The 20,414-nt window shown below is 40.3% G+C and overlaps 1 pseudogene; it reads right to left on the reverse strand.

The window, feature by feature from the left end:
- Nucleotides 1-1,980: 1,980 nt before the first annotated feature.
- On the reverse strand, nucleotides 1,981-19,120 carry LOC121969071 (annotated as a pseudogene).
- Between the last annotated feature and the right edge of the window lie 1,294 nt (nucleotides 19,121-20,414).

Here is a 20,414-nt window from a genome sequence, read left to right on the forward strand (position 1 = left end):
CCACCATGGGTTAGTGGTCGATTCGGGATGAGTGTGTTGCGTGAGGACTCTGTTAGGCACCGTTGGTCCGCTCATGGGTAGTGTGACACAACGTGTTATCCGGCAGGGATTCCTCCCCGTCATCGTGTACCGAGAGTTGAGAGCATTGCGCTTCCCCATCTATGATTTGGGGTAGGAGGATAAGTGTACTCCGACAGCATCCCGTCCACTCGGTCACTCATCAGGAGTAGTGACGACAGAGTGCACGGTTGTCACAGCCCTACCCACTCGGCCTCACTTTGGTATGAGATGATCGATGGCGTCGGGGTGACCAGGACGCATCATTGGCATCATATGCATGATGCATTTATTGCTTGTGTTTGTGTTTCTGCATTTATATGCTGCATATTGTTTGGATATCTATGTTTGACATGCATACAGTTCCTTATCCCTCGGACTGTTTGACCTTATACTCAGGACTGGTTAGTACATTCTCCTGTTATTTCAGATGCATTCTTATCTTTCTTATCGTGAGACCGCATGATTAGTGCTAGGTGTTGTTTCTTTACTTTGCATATCAACTGAGTGTTGGACTCACCCGCCTCCATTGTTGTTATTTTCGGGTTGATGCTGTCCGAGTCCCCACTGCACGTAGTGCTACTCCGCTGCTGGTTTTTGAGTTGTTTCATTTTAGCTTTTCGCTATCAGACTTTATTTTAGTTTTGTTTTGGACTTACATATGGATATTGTATGGAATCTTTCCGTTGGATGGACTTTTCGTATGATTTGGATTTACTCTACTACATGTCTGCCTGGATGGCAGAAGAGGTAAGAAAAAAAATCGGATTTGGGCTTTACGAGTGTAGTTGAGTAGGGTTGATTTCGAGTCAGAGTATTATTACTGCGTGGTTGTGTCAGCCAGAGGCTGAATATATATATATAAACTGCGTGGTGATTGATTTTTATTACTGTTATTATTCCAGCCGCCTGTGGCTGAGTATTTAGTGCTTGTAGAAAATTTTGATTGTCCGCCGTACAGGGGAGATGCTGCCGAAATTTTCTCGGACAGGGACTCTTCTGGGGGCGTGACAGAAAATGGGCGGGAAAGAAATTTGAATATGGCGAGGCCACAAAACATCCTTTGCTTGAGGATTGAGTAAGATTTTAATATTTTTGTCCTCACAATGCATCTGATATGTTATATTTCTTGATTGCAGACGAAGTCGAAGCAATCTCTTCAAGTAATCCCGTGTCGGGAATACACACCCAGGTTGGCAACATCTAGCCTGGTCGGGAATACGTCCCCAGGTTGGCAACATCTATCCTGGTCGGGAAATCATCCCCAGGTCGGCAACATCTATCTCCGAACGGGGTTTTCATAAGAATTCTCGGTCGGTTGTGCCAGACTCTCGTCCCAGTGCGAGTTATAAGTGAGCAAGGCTCTCAAGCCCAACGACCTTCCCGGTCGGCTGTTCCAGACTCTCGCCCTAGTGCGAGTTATAAGTGACCAAGGCTCTCACGCCCAACGACCTTCCCAGTCGGCTGTTCCAGACTCTCGTCCCAGTGCGAGTTATAAGTGAGCAAGGCTCTCACGCCCAACGACCTTCCCGGTCGGCTGTTCTAGACTCTCGCCCCATTGCGAGTTATAAGTGAGCAAGACTCTAACGCCTAACGACCTTCCCGGTCGGATATCCCAGACTCTCGCCCCTGTGCGAGTTATAAGTGAGCAAGACTCTCATGCCCAACTGTTGATTAGTCCTAGGAAAATCGTACCGGTTTCACTGTACAATAATAAATAAATAAATAAATAATTCAAAATGAACAAATCAACTTATATTACCAAACTCATCCATCAATCAATCAAATAAGTTTATAGTGAGAGTTTGGTAAATATAAATGAATCATTTAAACCAAACCCAATTTCAATTTTAGTTCATTTTATATTCAATTTAATTTGACTCAATTATCTCAGTAAACAAACTTAAACAGCATAAACTTGTCTCAAAACAGAGAATTAAAGTTACTCTGTGTGAGTCATGGAAGTGTGAGAAGTCCAACAATGCTGCATAGAAAAGCAATCGCAGAAGCCAAAGCGAAGGCAGGCATGTTCCCCTTCCCAAACAAAGCATCCCATGGGCCTGCTCCAAGAGCAACGATCACCTACACAATCGAAGCATGCAGCAATGAGTTAGCAAAAGGCCTGTACAGTTCAAAACTTACTACAAAGCAAAATGACAAAATTGTAAGTTCAGATAAATAGTTTGAACTAAAACAACATAAGAAGCACACCTGAGGAATAACGATTGAATTGTTCAAAATTCCAGCGCAAAGTCCTGCGAAGGATGGTGAAAAAAATTATAAGTGGATGGTGAAAATTAATATATAGTTACTGTTGGAGTGTATACTAAAAGTTTAGCTTTTGTATAAATATTTATAAGAATCACATTGGTCAAGTGTCTACATTTATATATACCAAATATAGATGTTCAATTAATTTATATTGCAGATAACATAGTGTATGGTGTCACACACAGAAGATTGTGTTATCGGTTCTTTATAAATTATAAACAGTAGCTCACGGCTAAGATGGAAAGGAACAAACCATTGGAATAGTCGTAGTGTAATTAGGCATTAGTTTATATTGACTAATAAATTACACTAGCACACTTTAAGTATATTGAGCAGGACCATTTAAGGTAAGTTCTTTTTATACTGATTTAATAAAAGAACTAGACCTTAGTTATTATGAAAGTGTGTGCTCTTAATCCTAATATAATAACAAGCACATATATTTAATATTTATTTCTTTGACTTATCAAAGGTGAGATTTAGTTCGATAAATCAAAATGTCCGGTAAGTTGGGAAATGATGTTACTTATAGTGTGACTTGTTGATTATAGAAGGAAACTGTGTCCTAGTAATCTAGGTTGATAATGTCCCCAAGAGAAGCTCATAAAGATTGTCATGTTAAACCCTGCAGGTGGACTTAGTCCGACATAACGATAAGGTTGAGTGGTACAACTCTTGGACTAAGATATTAATCAAATGAGTTGTCAGTAACTCACTCAATTAGTGGACATTCGACATCTTAAACACAGGGAGACTAACACACTCATAATAAGAAGGAGCCCAAAAATGTAATTTGGGATTGGTGTGGTAGTTCAATAATAATTCTTTAGTGGTATGAATTACTATTGATGAAGTTAAGTTGTGTGTTCGGGGCGAACACGGGAAGCTTAATTTCATCGGGAGACCAAGACTAATTTCTCCTCTCGGTCCCTATCGTAGCCTCTTGTATATAGAGATTTATACACACCACATACCCACCTTCTTATCCATCCTAATGGGGCCGGCCAAGCTAGCTTGGAACCCAAGCTAGGGCCGACCAAGATCAAGAGGATGAGCTAAGTTGGTGGCCGGCCAAAGCTTGGGTCCCAATCTTAGGTGGCTGGCCACTAGAAAATTAAAAGGAATTTTTATTAAAATTATTTCTTATATGGATATCATGGTTTTAAAATAGAATTTAAAATTTAAATCTTTCTTTTTATAGTTTTCTACAAAAGATTAAGAAAAGATTTGAAATATTTCCTTATTTGTAGATTGAAAGGAGTTTTTAATTTTGAGAAAACTTTCCTTTTTAACCATGTTCATGATTTAAAAGAAAGTTTAAAAATTAAATATTCTCTTTTATTAGTTTCTACAAAAGATTAAGAAAAGATTTAATATCTTCCCTTATTTGTAAATTGAAAAGAGATTTTAATTTTTAAAGATAACTTTCCTTTTTGAAAATTATCCACATGTTTAAAAGGAAGATTTTAATTTATAAAATTTCCTTTTTACTAACCAATCATGAAGGGATTAAAATTATTGAAATTTTTTATAAATTTTTGGAAACAAATTAGGAAGTTTTAATTCTTGTTTTAATTAAAACTTTCTTTGTTTTGGGGAGAAAGTGGCCGACAATTGAAATTGAGAAAAGAAATTTGATTTTAATTAATTAAAATTTTCCTTTTCATGGCAAAAGAATTAAGGAAGTTATTATTTAAATTTTCTTATTTGCCAAGACCAAGGATTATAAAAGAGGGGGTAGAGGTGCCTTCATTAAAAACGACTCTATTCTTTTCTTCCTCTCTTCCCTAGGGTCTCCTCTTCTTCTTCTTCTTTTCTCTTCCTCCTTTATGGCCGGCGGCATCAACTTAAGGGAAGTCCATGGTGGCTGGTTCTAGCTAGGAGAAGAAGGAGAGAAAGAAGGCTTCGTTTCTAGCATCTCTTGGAGCTTGGTGGTGGTGGCCGGGCCTTTACTTCTCATGAAGAATTAATGGTGGCCGAATCTAGCTTGGAGAAGAAGGAGCTTGGTGGTTCTCGTCTCGGAAAATCGTTGCCCACACAACGTCCGAGATAAGAAGAGGAATATGGTAGAAGATCAAGTGGTCATTAAAGTTTACAAAAGAAGGTATAATTAGTAATTAATTTCTGCATCATACTAGTTGTATTTCATTTGTATGAATTCCAAACACCAGAGGCATTAGATCTAGTTTTCGGATTTGTTTCGAAGATGTGTTTCTTTTTGTTTTATTTTTCGAATTTGTGATTCGATTGCTCTTTTTGGTTAACCTAGAGTTATTTAAGGAAATTAAATATTAGTTTTCCTTAAAAGGCTTTGTCTAGGCGGTGGTGGTTGCTCTCATATCCAAGAAGGTCATGTGCCTCGCCATGCAGTTATGGAAGTCAATTTTGAAAAAAAAAATATTTAATGAAATTAATAACATAGGTGGATTTGATTCAATAGTGTTAAGTTCCGCTTGCGATTCAAATCTAAACTATTAAGAACAGATAAGTTAAATTTGGAATCAATGATGTTAAGTTCCGTCTGCGATTCCTAATTTAAATTCTAAAGAACACAATAGGTTATTTAAGGAAAGGTTCGACACTTGTACAAAAAATTTTTATACAGTGGAACTGGTAAGTTTTCCTAGGACTAACCAACAGTTAGTGATTTTAACTAACCTTGGCCACCTTTCACATTAGCCGTTAATTGTGCTGTTACAGCAAAAGGAACACTGTATACAACCTATATAGGGACAAAGAATGATAAGAAATCAACATAATTTATCGTTTAAAAAACATGTGATAGGTAAGAAAATGTGATACTCACAGCTAGTGGAAAACCGAGAATTGTAAATAAAGCCAAAACAATAATTCTAATGGTTGGATCTACAGTAAGTCTCGATTGTGCTGAAAAATGAAATTCTTTTGAGGACCAAATGCCTATAATGCAAATGGCAACCATGCAAACGAACATGGTCAAATTGCTGATCGCCCATACTATTTTTGTACCCAACTTTCGACACATTGGTGCGATCAAGAAAGATGATATGGCCAATACAACCTGACAATATGGAATCATATATCAGATAAGTTTTAGATGGATGCTATAAATTAAATAAAGAAATAGTTCCTTACAGAATTCAAGAGCAATCCGAGGGCGCCGTCTCTAACACCTCGATCGTAAGCATCACTTTGCTCATTGGTTCCTTTAGGATTGCCATAGTAGATTTCTCGACCCATCCAATCGGTATTGTACAGTATAAAGGGAAACCACGACAACTACATTGATAAAATGCAACATGATCAACACATCTATCGTATATATGCATATGTTATAATTGAGTTATAGCTTTAGTTAGTTATACCCAAGTCAGGGCAGTGACAAGAAGTACTGAACGCATTCCAGGAGGCAAATTCTTAAAGGCGCTGAAGACATCAAAAAAGCTTGTTTTTTGTTGATCTACACTCACAAATTTATTCAAGTCACATAGACGAATTTCTTTGGCGAGAAATAGAGTGACCGTCAAACTAATAAACAATAAAACCTGTTTCCAACAACAACAATTCATCAAAAGGTAAAGTAAATATACAAATTCAACTTCACGATATTTCATCAGGATTCAGGACCTACCTCTGCAACCAAAAATGCACCTTTCAGGTTTGCACAAGCTTCACAACATGCATGGGTCATCAAGAAAGGAAACCACCTTTAACAGAAATCGCAAATTAGGAAATATTAGTTTTTGTATTATAGTATTGATTTGTGATGATAATTTGTTTAAGTAAGTAGACTCATGAAGTTTGTTTCAAACTTGTGCCAAATCCCGCTAGAACCAGATAAATATCCTAAGATATTTCCTATTGCCTTCCATGAGCCAAATATAGCATTTGCTGTGTTAGGTCCATGATGACCTATCACACATGTAGCTCAATTTAATTTGATATATATATTTTAGCATAAAATTTTATGAAAACATATAAACAAGTAAATATTACTTGAGAGATCGGCCATAAGTGCTCGAGCTGGACCCTGCAAATTAAAATTATACATATTAATTATGTTAAATCGAACGATTTCACGTTGGAGTACTCTTAATATTAATTAGAAAGAAGCTAACTTACTTGAACTGCATTATTAGAAAAATCTAATAGCCAAAATCCTAAACAATAGACTACTGTTGCAAGCCATCGAGGACCATGATAAACACTGCGTTAATCAATTAGCATATCAAGTTAACCAAAATTAAGTTATAAATATAATGTTAAAGTATGAAAATTATAAAAAAAATCACCTGCAATGTTCCTTCGTATCACCCAGTGCATGCCCAACATCCGACGAAAACCCTACTACAATCACCTAAAATATCAATATGAATATGAAATCTTAGTAATTAATTACCATCATTATCAAATCCTAGTTGCTTAATAGCTAGGTTGCTCACAGCGATGGTTATCAATATGCATTCAACAAATATGAAAGGCCTTCTCCTTCCAAATCGCGATTGACACCTATCACTCCACAGGCCTATAATAGGTTGCACCTACACAAAATTACTTTAATTACAATGAGTCCAGCTCATATCGAGAATTTATTTGAAAAGATAATTACCACAAAACCTGTAACAGGACCACAAAGCCATATTATGGAAGATAGAGCATGGGATAGCCCTAGTGTCTGTCCAAAACAGATGCAGAGTTGGGGATCGATCATTCACAAAGGTATACAAGTCATAGCGATCAGTTGTTAAACCTGGACATAGGCAAGGAAAGCTGCAATGCCCAGCCATATTGCACCCCGCCAGCCACCATACAAGCAAAGACAAGCCTCGCCAAGCTGATGTGTTTCTCCGCCACCGCCGGGGGCCCGTCGCCATTGGCTTCTACGGCATGCACCTCAATCTCCAACTCGCGGCCTTGCCTACTCGCTTCGCCCTGTCCGACCCCGGCCATCTTCAAACTTCGCTTGCGTAAGGCGAGATATACTTGTATAGCACGGGAACGGGAATACTGGCAGTGCTGGCCAACTTTTATCTACCAAAACTGTAATTAGTAATTAGTAATTAGTAATTCACGATACAAGCATAGATATACTCAACATCCAACAATTATACAGCCAAATAATTAACTCAACAAATCAACCAACACAAGAAAGAACAGAACCAAAAAGCACATCACCCAAGCTTCGATGAGCTTCTCCCTCGATCGTGGTGGACGATGGCGGTTGAGGATGAGATCGGACCTTCCTCTGCTAAATGGCGTCCGGGGTGGCTGCGTGGAGAAAGTTGGCAGCAAAAGTTATAATTAGTAATTAATGTTGAGTACAAGTCATTTGCTATAAATTAAATGGTATTTAATGATTATAGTTTGTTTTATCGGTCACTAAAAATATCTGTGTCTAGTGAACGTAGATTTTTAAGTTGCTAATAATAATAATAATAATAATAATAATAATAATAATAATAAATATTAAAATATAAATTAAAAATTTGATGATGATATTGTATACCTTCAATCCAATTTAATAACATAATGTTCCTTTATTCATTTTAACTTTTTTTTTTTAAATCAAAACTCTTAAATAAGCACTTGATTAATTATAAATATTTTATCAGCTACATTTGGTTTTTAAAATATTAAAGAAACTCATTTTCATATTTGATACGGTATATGAATGTGGGGTCTGTGAGATGATCTGGAAAGGAGTCAAGGCTACCGAAGGGTCAAAAGTCATGCCAGCCTGGAGGTCAAAAGTCTAATCCTCGTGACTAATCAAAAGTCACGCCAGCCTGGAGGTCAGAAGTCTAGCCCTCATGGCTAGTCAAACGCCACGCCAGCTTGGAGGTCAGAAGTCTAGCCCTCGTGGCTAGTCAAAACTCACGCCAGCCTGGAGGTCAGGAGTTTAGCCTCTGGGACAACGCCATCAAGAAGGTCAGGGATCAAAAGTACCAGGGGAGTTGGATTTGACCCCAAAGGGAATCGGAAATGGACCCGACCCATAGGACCAAGGTCAATCGAGGATCAGACCCATGGGCCAGATATAATCAGGGATTGTGCGTGACCAAGGAGTCAGCTTATGGATCGGATGGGTATACCGAATAAAACTTCTGAGGAAGCTATACAGGTCATTGGTCTGACCCAGCGTGCAGGTCGAGACGATCATACCATGGATAATAACAAACAGATATGGGTCGGCGGATAGACCCAGCGTGCAGGTCTGGACATTCATGCCAGGGATAACAGCAAACACATGGGGGTCGTCGGACGGACCCAGCGTGCAGGTCGGGACGATCATACCATGGATAATAACAAACAGATATGGGTCGGCGGATAGACCCAGCGTGCTGGTCTGGACGTTCAGGTCATGGATAACAGCAGACACATAGGGGTCGGCGGACAGACTCAGCGTGCAGGTCGGGGCTTTCATGCCCACACATACAGGTCGAAGAGCCGACCCAGGGTGCAGGTCGGGCATCAGCAGATTGTCGAGATGTGCATACTTCGAATGACACAGACGAAGGTGAGTCAACAGGCCAGACGCTACATGACAAATAGGCCTGCAAGGAATCGTAACCACCTGTCATAGAACAATCGTCACATGTCAGGGAATATTCTAACAGTGAGAGGCTCGTATTCCTCTTGGTTCCTCCGCCGGCCTATGAGAGAAAGCCACGTGCCGACCACCGCCAGACAAAGTCTGACACCCGACATTCCCTGACATTCGCCAGATTCCAGAAGCCTCAGTTGCAATATAAAAAGGGATGCTTTGTCCCTTACGGAGGTACGCTCACTCATCATTTCTTACCAGTCCCTTACTTTTCTTTCCGTCCTTTCTCTGTGATTTCTGGGGAAAATGTACCTTACTTGAGCGTCGGAGGACCTGACCCGGGGACTTTTTCCCTGGTTTTTGGGTCTCTAACGACCGGTGGACTTATCTGAGTGTGTGCAACCTGATCCTTTCTCTTCGTAGAACCGCCCGCGCGAACCTCTCCAGGGGGGATACCTGGCTGATTCAGCATCTCAACGACTTTACGTCAACATTTAGCACAACAAGATTCATCCTCATCTGACTCAGCTTTCGAACGGGATCAATATTATTTCAAGTTATGCAGATGTTTTGATTGCCTTAAATGTTTGGAGTTTATGAGCTCAGTGATGAAGGGAGATTTCTTGCACGCTCTGTTTATGGCCCGTCGGCTGTGGAAGTTGGTGTTTGGAATCTTTGGTTTTCTTTGATTGTTTAGTGCCGATCTGCAAGTAGATTTCAAGCATGATGCTGATGGACTGAAACTATGATATTTGTTGTTGATACTATGCTGGGAACTTTATACTGGTGGAGGAATAAGGATGGGCTTGTGATTTTTCAAAGCTGAATAGTGCTTTAATTTGTGGACCAAATAATGGTGCAAGCATTCAATAGGCTGATTTTGATGTTTCATAATTAAGTTCAGAAGCTGATGAGGTGTGCAAAATGGTGCTATGTTTGATCTTCTGGAAATTTGGGATGTGTGTCCTTTTTTGTGCTATGGACTTAATTTCGTAAGCTTGGTGTCGGACTCTGGAATGTTCTCCTGGTGGCTGATTCGGGGATACGAGTCTTTAAAGTGGCTGGGACCCTTTTTTTAGTATGTCGGGGTTATTTTGTTAATAAGTTTGTAATTACATTCTGTTTTTTTTGTTTGAGATCTTGGCGTGTAACTAAAGGGTGGAGTTGGCTTATTTGAATATACATGTAAAATCTTTGGAGTCTTGTCATCTACAATATGTGTTCAGATTTGACCCTCTCCTACTATTCTTTTTCATATATAAAATTTCCTTTATTAAAAAAAAAACTTAAATTCTAAACCCTAAACTTTTAATATACACGATTTCTTAAACATCTTGGTTGATAATGATGATAAAAAGGGGTTCATCCTACGGAGGACCATTATCACAGTAGAGGTTAAAATCAAGACGGTCAACACTTTGAAAACATCGATCGATCGGCGAGTGGGTTGCCCGGCCGGGAGAATGGGCGCCCGATCCGACATCACCTTCGGCTCGATAACGTGTTGAGCACCCGACACTCAATAAGGGAGAACTCACTAAGGTTACGCGGAAGACATGCCGATCAGCTATCCCGCTTAGTCTAGCAGGAGGAAAATGATTGTGGCCAAGCAGACAGTGGAGACCCGAGCTGAGCGGCTATCCCGCTCGGCCCAGTAACACACACAGCACCATCTTTCGATATCTTTTTGGGAGCTAGTGTCGCTGACAGGCAGCATGGTCAGACAGAATATTGTACGGTGGAAGATTTCACTGTTACTTCAGAGATATGCTCGGCCCGTTAAGGTACAATGTCAGAGACACTTTACCGACAAATATTTTCAGGGAAAGCTTTAAGAAGCGTTCACGTTTGGGGAAGCATACATGCACACTACAAGAGCTCTATATAAAGGGGAGATCCAAGGTTCAGCGGAGGTATGCACAATATTGTTGTTGTTACTGTTCACTCGTTTCCTTGCTCCGTTTCCATATTCATCGCCGATGACTGACTTGAGCGTCAGAGGGCCAACACAGAGGACCCCTTCCCTGGCTCGGCACTGACGTAGTCTGTGGTTGCAGGTTCGAGCGGGGTCAACTAGCGGTCAGCAGGAGTGCCACATCCCCAACATCCGTCTCTTCGACTTTCAGACAGAATCATATTGGGCGCCGTCAGTGGGAACGTAGCTTGCATGTGAGCTGAAAAGATGGAGGACGCTGGATGATTCATGGTAGTGATGCCCACCAAGGAGGAGCTTGACATGCTCGTGCAAGCCCGAGCTGCTAAGATAGTTGAGCAGCAGCAACAGCAGGCTCTAGCCGATCGACAAGCCCAGCAGCCGGTGACGTCGACAACAGGAGGCTGAGCGGGACAAGAAGACCGACCGGAGCAAATCTCCATCTGGGGGCAGAATAGAGGGCCAATCGACATGCATGGGGAAGCGCCACTTGCACCCATCCCTTTCCATAGTGCTTTATTCCAAATTCCCTCGGAGATAGCCCAAGCAAATCAAGAACGGAGATCTTCTTTGGATGACGTGCCCGTTCGGGACGCACGAAAAGGCAAGGCTCCCCGAGGCAACACGTCGCCTGAACGGATCAACTGACAGTTCTCCGAGGAGATCTTACGGGACCCTCTGCCCAGACACTACACCCCGCTGGTGATCGGGTCATACAACGGATTGACCGATCCAGATGACCATCTGGATAGGTTCGATAATGAAGCTACTGTTGGTTGCTACTGGGAATATCGTACCGGTTCCCTTGTACAAAAATTTTGTACAAGTCCTGAACCATTCCTAATAACTTATTGTGTTCTTTAGAAATTAAATTTGGAATCGCAAACAGAACTTAACATTATTGATTCCAAATTCAATTTATTTGTTTTAGAGGTTTAGACTTGGATCGCAAACGATGCTTAACATTATTAATCCAAATCCACCTATGTTACAAATTCAATTAAATATTAATTTCAGAGATTGGCTTCCAGGTTAAACATGGCGAGGCACTAGGCCTTTTTGGGTATGGGAGCATCCACCACTTCCTAGACAAAGTCTTTCAACGAAATTTAATAGTTAATTTCCTTATAGTAACCCTAGGTTTAACAAAAAAGAACAATCGAATCACAAGTTCGAAAAATAAAAGAAATACAAAATCGAAAAACATAAATTCGATTACCTAGATTCATTGGCCTCTTGTGTTTGATATTTCAATATCTAAATAAAAGGATGAACTAGTTATGATGCAAAAACTAATAACTAGTTATATCTTTTATAGCTTATAGACCTCATGATCTTCTGCCATATTCCTCTTCTTATCTCGGACATCGTGTGGGCGACGATCTACCGAGATGAGAATCCACCCAAGCCTCCTTCTTCTCCAAGCAAGTTTCGGCCAACAACAAACTCCTTGAGCTGAAGAACTTCGACCACCAACTAAGCTCCAAGGGATGCAAAGAAACAAAGCCTCCTTACTCTACTTCTTCTCCAAGCAAAATCCGGCCACCAAGGATCTCCTAGAGAGTTGATGCCGCCGGCCAAGGAAGAAGAAAAGGGGAAGAGGAAGAAGAGAGGGAGGGCCGACCACCACAAGGAAGAGAGGAATAGAAGATAGATTATTGTGAGGTGAGACACCTCTACCCTCTCTTTTATATTCCCTGGTCTTGGAAAATAAGGAAAGTTTTAATAAAAACTTTCTTATTTTCTTTACCATAGAAAGGAAAATTTAATTGATTAAAAAAAATTCCTTTTCTCTATTGATATGGGTTAGGTTTTGTGGGTCCCTCGAGGAGGAAAGAAAAGGAGGAAAGATATATATACTTTAGAGGGAATAAGCTAATATCGGCCGGGACATACCTTCAGGATGAAGGTAGGCTAATATCGGCCGATACATAAGAGATAAGTCTATATCGACCTAAATATGCTTCCCAGGAGGAAGATCTATACACCTCAAAGGAGGTAGGCTAATATCGGCCGATACATAAGAGATAAGTCTATATCGACCGAAATATGCTTCCCAGGAGGAAGACCTATACACCTCAAAGGAGGTAAGCTAATATCGGCCGATACATAAGAGATAAGTCTATATCGACCTAAATATGCTTCCCAGGAGGAAGATCTATACACCTCAAAGGAGGTAGGCTAATATCGGCCGATACATAAGAGATAAGTCTCTATCGACCGAAATATGCTTCCCAGGAGGAAGACCAATACACCTCAAAGGAGGTAGGCTAATATCGGCCGATACATAAGAGATAAGTCTATATCGACCTAAATATGCTTCCCAGGAGGAGGATCTATACACCTCAAAAGAGGTAGGCCAATATCGACCGATACATAAGAGGTTAATATCAGCCAGAGTGACCAACACCTTGGAAAGATACTTGACAGAATATAGTCTATTACTAAATAAGATAAATAGCATAAAAGGGTGCGAACAGGAGCCTCATGAGAAAAATAGAGATAAATACTTCAAATAGGATGATTAATGAGAATATCTGCAATATGTAACCACATGACAGGTGTTATATATTTCGGCGGGAAATATGCTTTCAGATTATTTTGCAAGTGCTAAACGACAAAGGAGGTACATCTGGGGTACAAGAAAGATTCCTTAAAAGTCATTTACTACAAGCACACAGCTGACGTCATCTCATAACGAACTCTAACAAACCGGGGTCCACTTCATGACCACGGAGGTTATATGAAGTGGTATAAAAGGGGGAATCCTCTCCGTTGGCTAGGTAAGTTCACATCATTGGGCACATTCATAACCCTAATTTTTCTAGCTACTGTTCATCATCTTCTTCCTCTTTCTTCCACACTGAGAGAGATAACTGACTTGAGCGTCGGAGGGCCTAGCCAGGGATTCCCACCCCGGTCTTAGGTCACTGACGATAGTGTTGGTTGGTCTCTTGTGCGCAGGAAGTCTTGGAAGCTTCGGATCGGAGTTTCTTCTCTTCAGAGTTGGCGTTCTTCTTCGTCATCCGGTCTTCATACGAGGAAAATCTCCGGTGACTTTATTCTTTCCGATCCGCTTTGGATTTCTCATATCGGTATTCTGCAGACGTTATTCTCCATCGGCACAACATTATTCTTTATCAGCACGGTGGGTTTCTTTCTTCTGGATCTCCGTCTGGTCTAGCTTCTCAGACAGGATCATCTATCAATGTGGCCGACCCCCTCAATTCCTCCAAACAAGGAAAGTTTTAAACACAAAATTAAAACTTCCTAATTTGTTTCCGAAAATTTTTAAAATAAAAATTTTTCTTTAAAAATTCCCTTCATGGTTGGTTATAAAAGGAAACTTTTATAAATTAAAATCTTTCTATTAAAACATGTGGATGATTTACAAAAAGGAAAGTTTTCTCTAAAATTAAAATATTCCTTTTAACTACAAATAAGGAAAGATATCAAATCTTTCTTTTAATCTTTTGTAGAAAACTATAAAAGAAAATATTTATAATTTTAAAACTCTCTTTTAAAATCATGAGGATGGTTATAAAAAAGGAAAGTTTTATCAAAAATTTAAATATTCTTTTTAACTACAAATAAGGAAAGATATCAAACCTTTCACTTAATCTTTTGTAGAAATCTATAAAAGGAAAATTTTAAATTTTAAAACTCTCTTTTAAAACCATGAGGATGGTTACAAAAAAAGGAAAGTTTTATCAAAAATTAAAATATTTCTTTTAACTACAAATAAGGAAAGATATCAAATCTTTCTCTTAATCTTTGGTAGAAAGATATAAAAGAAAAGATTTAAATTTTAAACTCTTTTTTAAAACCATGACTTCCACATAAGGAAAGATTTTAAAAAATAAAATCCTTTTATTTTTTATGTGGCCGACCACCTAACCTTGGGCTCCAAGCTAGGGCTAGCCACCACTTGGTCCATCCAAGGCTTATCTTGGCCGACCCTTGCTTGGGGTCCAAGCTTGACTTGGCCGACCACCTAAGGATGGGTAAGAAGGTTGATATAGGTGGGTATAAGACTTTATAAATAAGAGGCTACGACAGGGACCGAGAGGAGGAATTGGTTTTCGTCTCCCGATGAACTTGAGCTTCCCGTGTTCGCCCCAAACACCCAACTCGAGTACATCAATAATATCTCATTCCACTAAAGAGTTATTATTTAATTACCACACCAATCCCATATTATTATATGGACTTCTTGTTATCATGAGTGTGTTAGTCTCCCTGTATTTAAGATATAGAATGCCCACTAATTAAATGAGTTATTGACAACTCACTTAATTAATATCTAGATCCAAGAGTAGTACCACTCAACTTTATCGTCATGTCGGACTAAGTCAACCTGCAGGGTTTACATGACAATTCTTATGAGCTCCTCTTGGGGACATTATCAACATAGATTTCTAGGACACAGTTTCTTTCTATAATCAACAACACACACTATAAATAATATTATTTCCTAACTTATCGGGTCTCTTGATTTATCGAGCTAAATCACACCCTCTGATAAATTAAAGAAATAAATACTAAATATATGCACTTGTTATTATATCAGGATTAAGAGCACACACTTCCATAATAACAAAGGTCTTGTTTTTTTATACAGTCAGTATAAAAAAACCTAGCTTAAATGGTCCTGCTCAATACACTCAGAGTGTACTAGTGTAATTTTATAGTCAAGATAAACTAATACCAAATTACATTACGACTATTCCAATGATTTGTTCCTATTCATCTTAGTCGTGAGCTACTATTTATAATTTATAAGGAATTGATAACATGATCTTCTGTGTGTGACACCACACACCATGTTATCTACAATATAAATTAATTGAACAAGTACACTTAGCATATAAATGTAGACTTTTGACCAATGTGATTCTTATATGTTTATACAAAAAGCTAGACTTTTAGTATACACTCCAGCAGCTACTTTGCACCAGTACATAGATGGGGTGAAATGCCGAGTCTTTCTCACTGATCCTGTCTGAGAAGCTGGGCAGGACGGAGATCCGGAAGAAGGAAACCCACCGCGCCGATGAAGAATAATGTCCGCAGAATACTGATCCGAGAAACCCAAAGCGGATCGGGAAAAATAGAGTCACCGAAAGTCCTCCTTGTTAGGATCGACGGTCGCGGCTAGAGAGGGGGGGTGTGAATAGCCGACCCCAAATCTTCGTTTCTCTCTACAAATCAAGTTAGCGCAGCGGAAAAATAACAACAGAAACGTAAATGGAGAAATCAAACATCAAGCACAGCGATGTAACGAGGTTCGGAGATGAAACTCCTACTCCTCGGCGTGTCCGTAAGGTGGACGAAGCCTATCAATCCGTCGGTGGATGAAACCCCGGATATCCGGCTAATATGAACTCCTTCTGGGTGGAGAAACCTCACCACAAAGTCTTTGCAACAGCAAAACAGAGGAGTACAACAATAGAGGAAGCAAACAAGAACAATAGAAATTGTAAACACACTTGCTTGCCTTCTCGTCGGAGTCCGTTGATGAAGCAGCAGCTTCACGACTCCAAAGACTAGAAAACCAAAGACGAAGCTCACGAAGCTTCAAAGAACCGAGAGCTCAAGAAAGCTCAAATCGCGAAGGAGGAAGAGCAAGAACTGCTCTGTAGAGGCCCTCGATCTCGATATATAACCTGCGAAGAAGACACATAAACCAGCCGTTGTGTTGCAGCGGCTAGGGCCGACCGATCGCCTCCAACCCGATCGGTCCACATCGCCCCGATCGGTCTTGGGACCGATCAGCAGCTCTGACCGATCAGCTATGTCACGATTGTTCCAGGAGTCTGATCGGTCCGGACCGATCGCCTTTCTCCTTCTTCTCTTCGGTTTGCTGATCGGTCTTGAGACCGATCAAATAATCTGAAGCATTACATTTGTTTGTTACCGACGGTCACCGATCGATCAGCCAGTACAGGATCGGTCCCGGATCGATCCAGAGCTTGGTTTTTCCCAATACCAAGTCCCAAGTCTCCCACACCAACATCCGGTCAACCTTGACCTGTTGGTACATCATGCTTAGCATCCGGTCACTCCCTTGACCTGCTAAGACTCCCCACCAAGTGTCCGGTCAATCTCTTTGACCCACTTGGACTTTTCTCTTCGTGCCAAGTATCCGGTCACTCCCTTGACCTACTTGACCTTCTCAACACAAGATGTCCGATCATCCTTGATCCATCTGGATTTTTCCTTGCCTGGCTTCACTCACCAGGACTTTCACCTAGCTTCACTCACTAGGGTTTTTCACCTGGCTCCACTCACCAGGATTTCCAATCTGCCTGGCTTCATTCACCAGGACTTCCAAACTGTCTAGCTTCACTCACTAGGACTTTTACCAACTGTCTGGCTTCACTCACCAGGACTTTCACTTTCACCTAGCTTCACTCACTAGGGTTTTCACCTGGCTTCACTCACCAGGATTTCCAATCTGCCTGGCTTCACTCACTAGGACTTTTCCGTCTGCCTGGCTTCACTCACCAGGACTTTCCATCTGCCTGGCTTCACTCACCAGGACTTTCACCTGGCTTCACTCACCAGGATTTTCACTCTGCCTTCCTGATCTAGAGAACGAGCTACCGAGCCCTCTCTGACCTAGTCCGGAGAACGAGCTACCGAGCCCTCTCCGTCTTTCACTTCCGGTCCAGAGAACGAGCTACCGAGCCCTCTCTGACCTAGTCCGGAGAACGAGCGACTGAGCCCTCTCCGACTTCCACTTGCCAAGTTCCCATACTTGGACTTCTCCGTGCCAAGTCACCTCACCTCGGGTCAACCAGGTCAACCTTGACCAAGGGTTGCACCCACAACCTCCCAAGTTTCTGTTCTTGTCAAACATCAAGATACAACCTTGAGTCAGGTCAACTCGAGTCAGGTCAACCAGGTCAACCTTGACCTAAGGTTGCACCAACAATCTCCCATCAAAATACAACTCTTCTGTTCTCGTCAAACATCAAAATACAACTCGAGTCAGGTCAACTCGAGTCGGGTCAACCAGGTCAACCTTGACCTAAGGTTGCACCAACACTCCTCGCACGAAGACCCGATGACGAAGAAGAAATCCAAATCTGAAGAGAAAAAACCCAGATCCGAAGCTTCCAAGACTTCCTGCGCACAAGAGACCAACCAACACTACCGTCAGTGACCTAAGACCGGGGTGGGAATCCCTGGCTAGGCCCTCCGACGCTCAAGTCAGTGATCTCTCTCTCGGTGTGGAAGAAGGAGGAAGAAGATGAACAGTAGAAGGCGCCTCTGCGACCTTCAGTCAGAAGGTGCCTCCGCGACCTTCAGTCAGAAGGCGCCTCCGCGACCTTCAGTCAGAAGGCGCCTCCGCGACCTTCAGACAAAAGGCGCCTTCGACCAGGCAATTCTGGCCATTGCAGAAAAGGATAAAGTTTTATCCTTACTCTCGCTGGAGGCACCTTCCAGCCCTATGGAAGGCGCTTTCTGCCTGCGCATAGGTTTTCTCAAGGGCTATAAAAAGACCTCTGAACCTAGGAAAGATGTAACAACTTGTGTATTCATTTTCCTAATCTTTTCTGAGCTTTCATTGTGTGCAAAATGTTTCTTCGCCTTTAGTGAAGGAGATTCTTAGTGAGCTTTCTACTGCCTTGAATTAACAACCATCTAAGTTGTAACCAAGTAATTCTTGGCCTTTTACTTATTTTCTTTAAGTTGTTATTTCTATTTTAATTGCTTTGTTAATCCGAGTTGTAAGACGAGAAAAGAGTTTTTTTTGTGTTTCAGGCAACTCAACCGTCTCCAACCGACCAACCCGGCCCAACATTTGTTTGTTGAGAGCATATAGCTACATTTGCTAACTCATCAGGCTCCACGCTAAGTGGGGTTCCAATCCTTGTCTCAACCACATCAGGAGATGCAGATGATTCAGCATTACCAACATTACTGATTTCAACCATAGGAAACCCAAGCTGAATTTCATTTGCTGGCTCAGAGCATATAGCTGCATTTGCTAACTCATCAGGTTCCACGCTAAGATTTTCTTTGATCTCAATTTGTGTGTCCTCAGTAGCATCATATGTTTCTCCAGAATTTCCAAGGATTGAGTCCATATTTTGACTTTCCACTAGTTTTGCACTACTAGTATTTGCATCTCCAAGTGTGCAAGTTTCTATTAGTTTCTGATTCCCAGTATTTGTATCTAAAGGCAGTCTCACCAGTTGGCCTGCTTGCAGCTCTCCTCCAAAATGATGGTTTGGTTTTGTTGATTCTACTCTGTCCTCAAAAGTTTCATTTTGACCAAAATGATTTGTAGTTTTGGCACGTTGGAAGACAGATTCCTCTGTATCCATGCTTACAACAGTACCTAGAGAAGTCTCTGTGAAACCATTGCTAATATTCCTTTAAGAAATTTCTTCCATTCTTGCTCTCACAGGACCACAAATACTACAAAGACTATCAGAGTACTCTGCATAATGATCAAATAAGCTCTTGTACTTATAGCAACCCTTGGCATAATTAGCATCTTTACAACGTAAAATGTGAGCAAGAGCACCTTTCAAATTCCTGCATTGGAAGAAATTGCAATGATTTTCTTGATTCTGGCAGTTCCTAGCATGTTGATACAGGAATAGAAGATTCTGAATTGCTTGATATTGTGCTGGTCTTCTTGAGAACATGGAATGATCACCAAATAAAATATCTGTAAGAACATAACCATTTGATGAAATGTATTTTAATAATATTTTATTCAATTTTTTTTATTTTTTTCTTATTCCTTTTTTAACTCTGTGTTTAATTTTTTTTTTAATTTTTTCTTTAAAAAAAACCTAAACGTTTGTTTTTTTTTTCCAAAATAAAAATAAATTTTAATAATTTATTTATTAAATTCTTAATATATATAAAATGTAATTTCATTTAGTTTGCATTATTTTAGGAGAAGAAGTCGGTCAAAAGTACAACGCAAAACTATAATTCGTGAACTTTGTAACGGACGGACACATTAATTAAAAATTCTGAATTTGTAAAGAATGTATTGTTTAGGGTTGTTTTTTGGTTGAAAAAATTTTTAAATTCATTGTAATACTATGAGACATTCATTCATTCATTCGTTCGTTCATTAATGTTGCATTCATTGTAAATAAAATGAGCGTTACAATTTAAAGTCATTTTCTCTTAATTAATACATTGTACTATGACATATTCCTTCTAGCATTTGTGATACAAGCAAGTAACAGATAATTTACCAGATTCTGAAAGTCCAGCCGATGGCACCCTAAATCCAAAAGCTTGATTTGATTTGATTTGATTTGATTAGATTAGATTTAATTGAAGGTATTGACTGTTAAAAAAAAACATCTAATCCAACAATGTTCTTAACCGAATGGTGATCAGACAGTACCAGTACAAGATTATGGGAGAAGGACTCCAAACCCTTTGGCCACCCAAAAAACTGCTGCTATGCTAGGTTCATGGTAGTCAATTTAGTCAAGGGTGCAAAAGTAGGTTTGGTATGGTATGTTATGGTATGGTATGGTATGGTATAATATGGTATGGTAGGAGCTATATCGAAGCTAAAAAAACGGCACGTGAGGTTCTTTTTTTTCCAAAAAAAAGGCACATCCATCAATCCATCCATTCATCAAC

This window comes from Zingiber officinale, chromosome 4A, assembly GCF_018446385.1.
Source record: "Zingiber officinale cultivar Zhangliang chromosome 4A, Zo_v1.1, whole genome shotgun sequence".
Classification (NCBI taxonomy): Eukaryota; Viridiplantae; Streptophyta; class Magnoliopsida; order Zingiberales; family Zingiberaceae; genus Zingiber; species Zingiber officinale.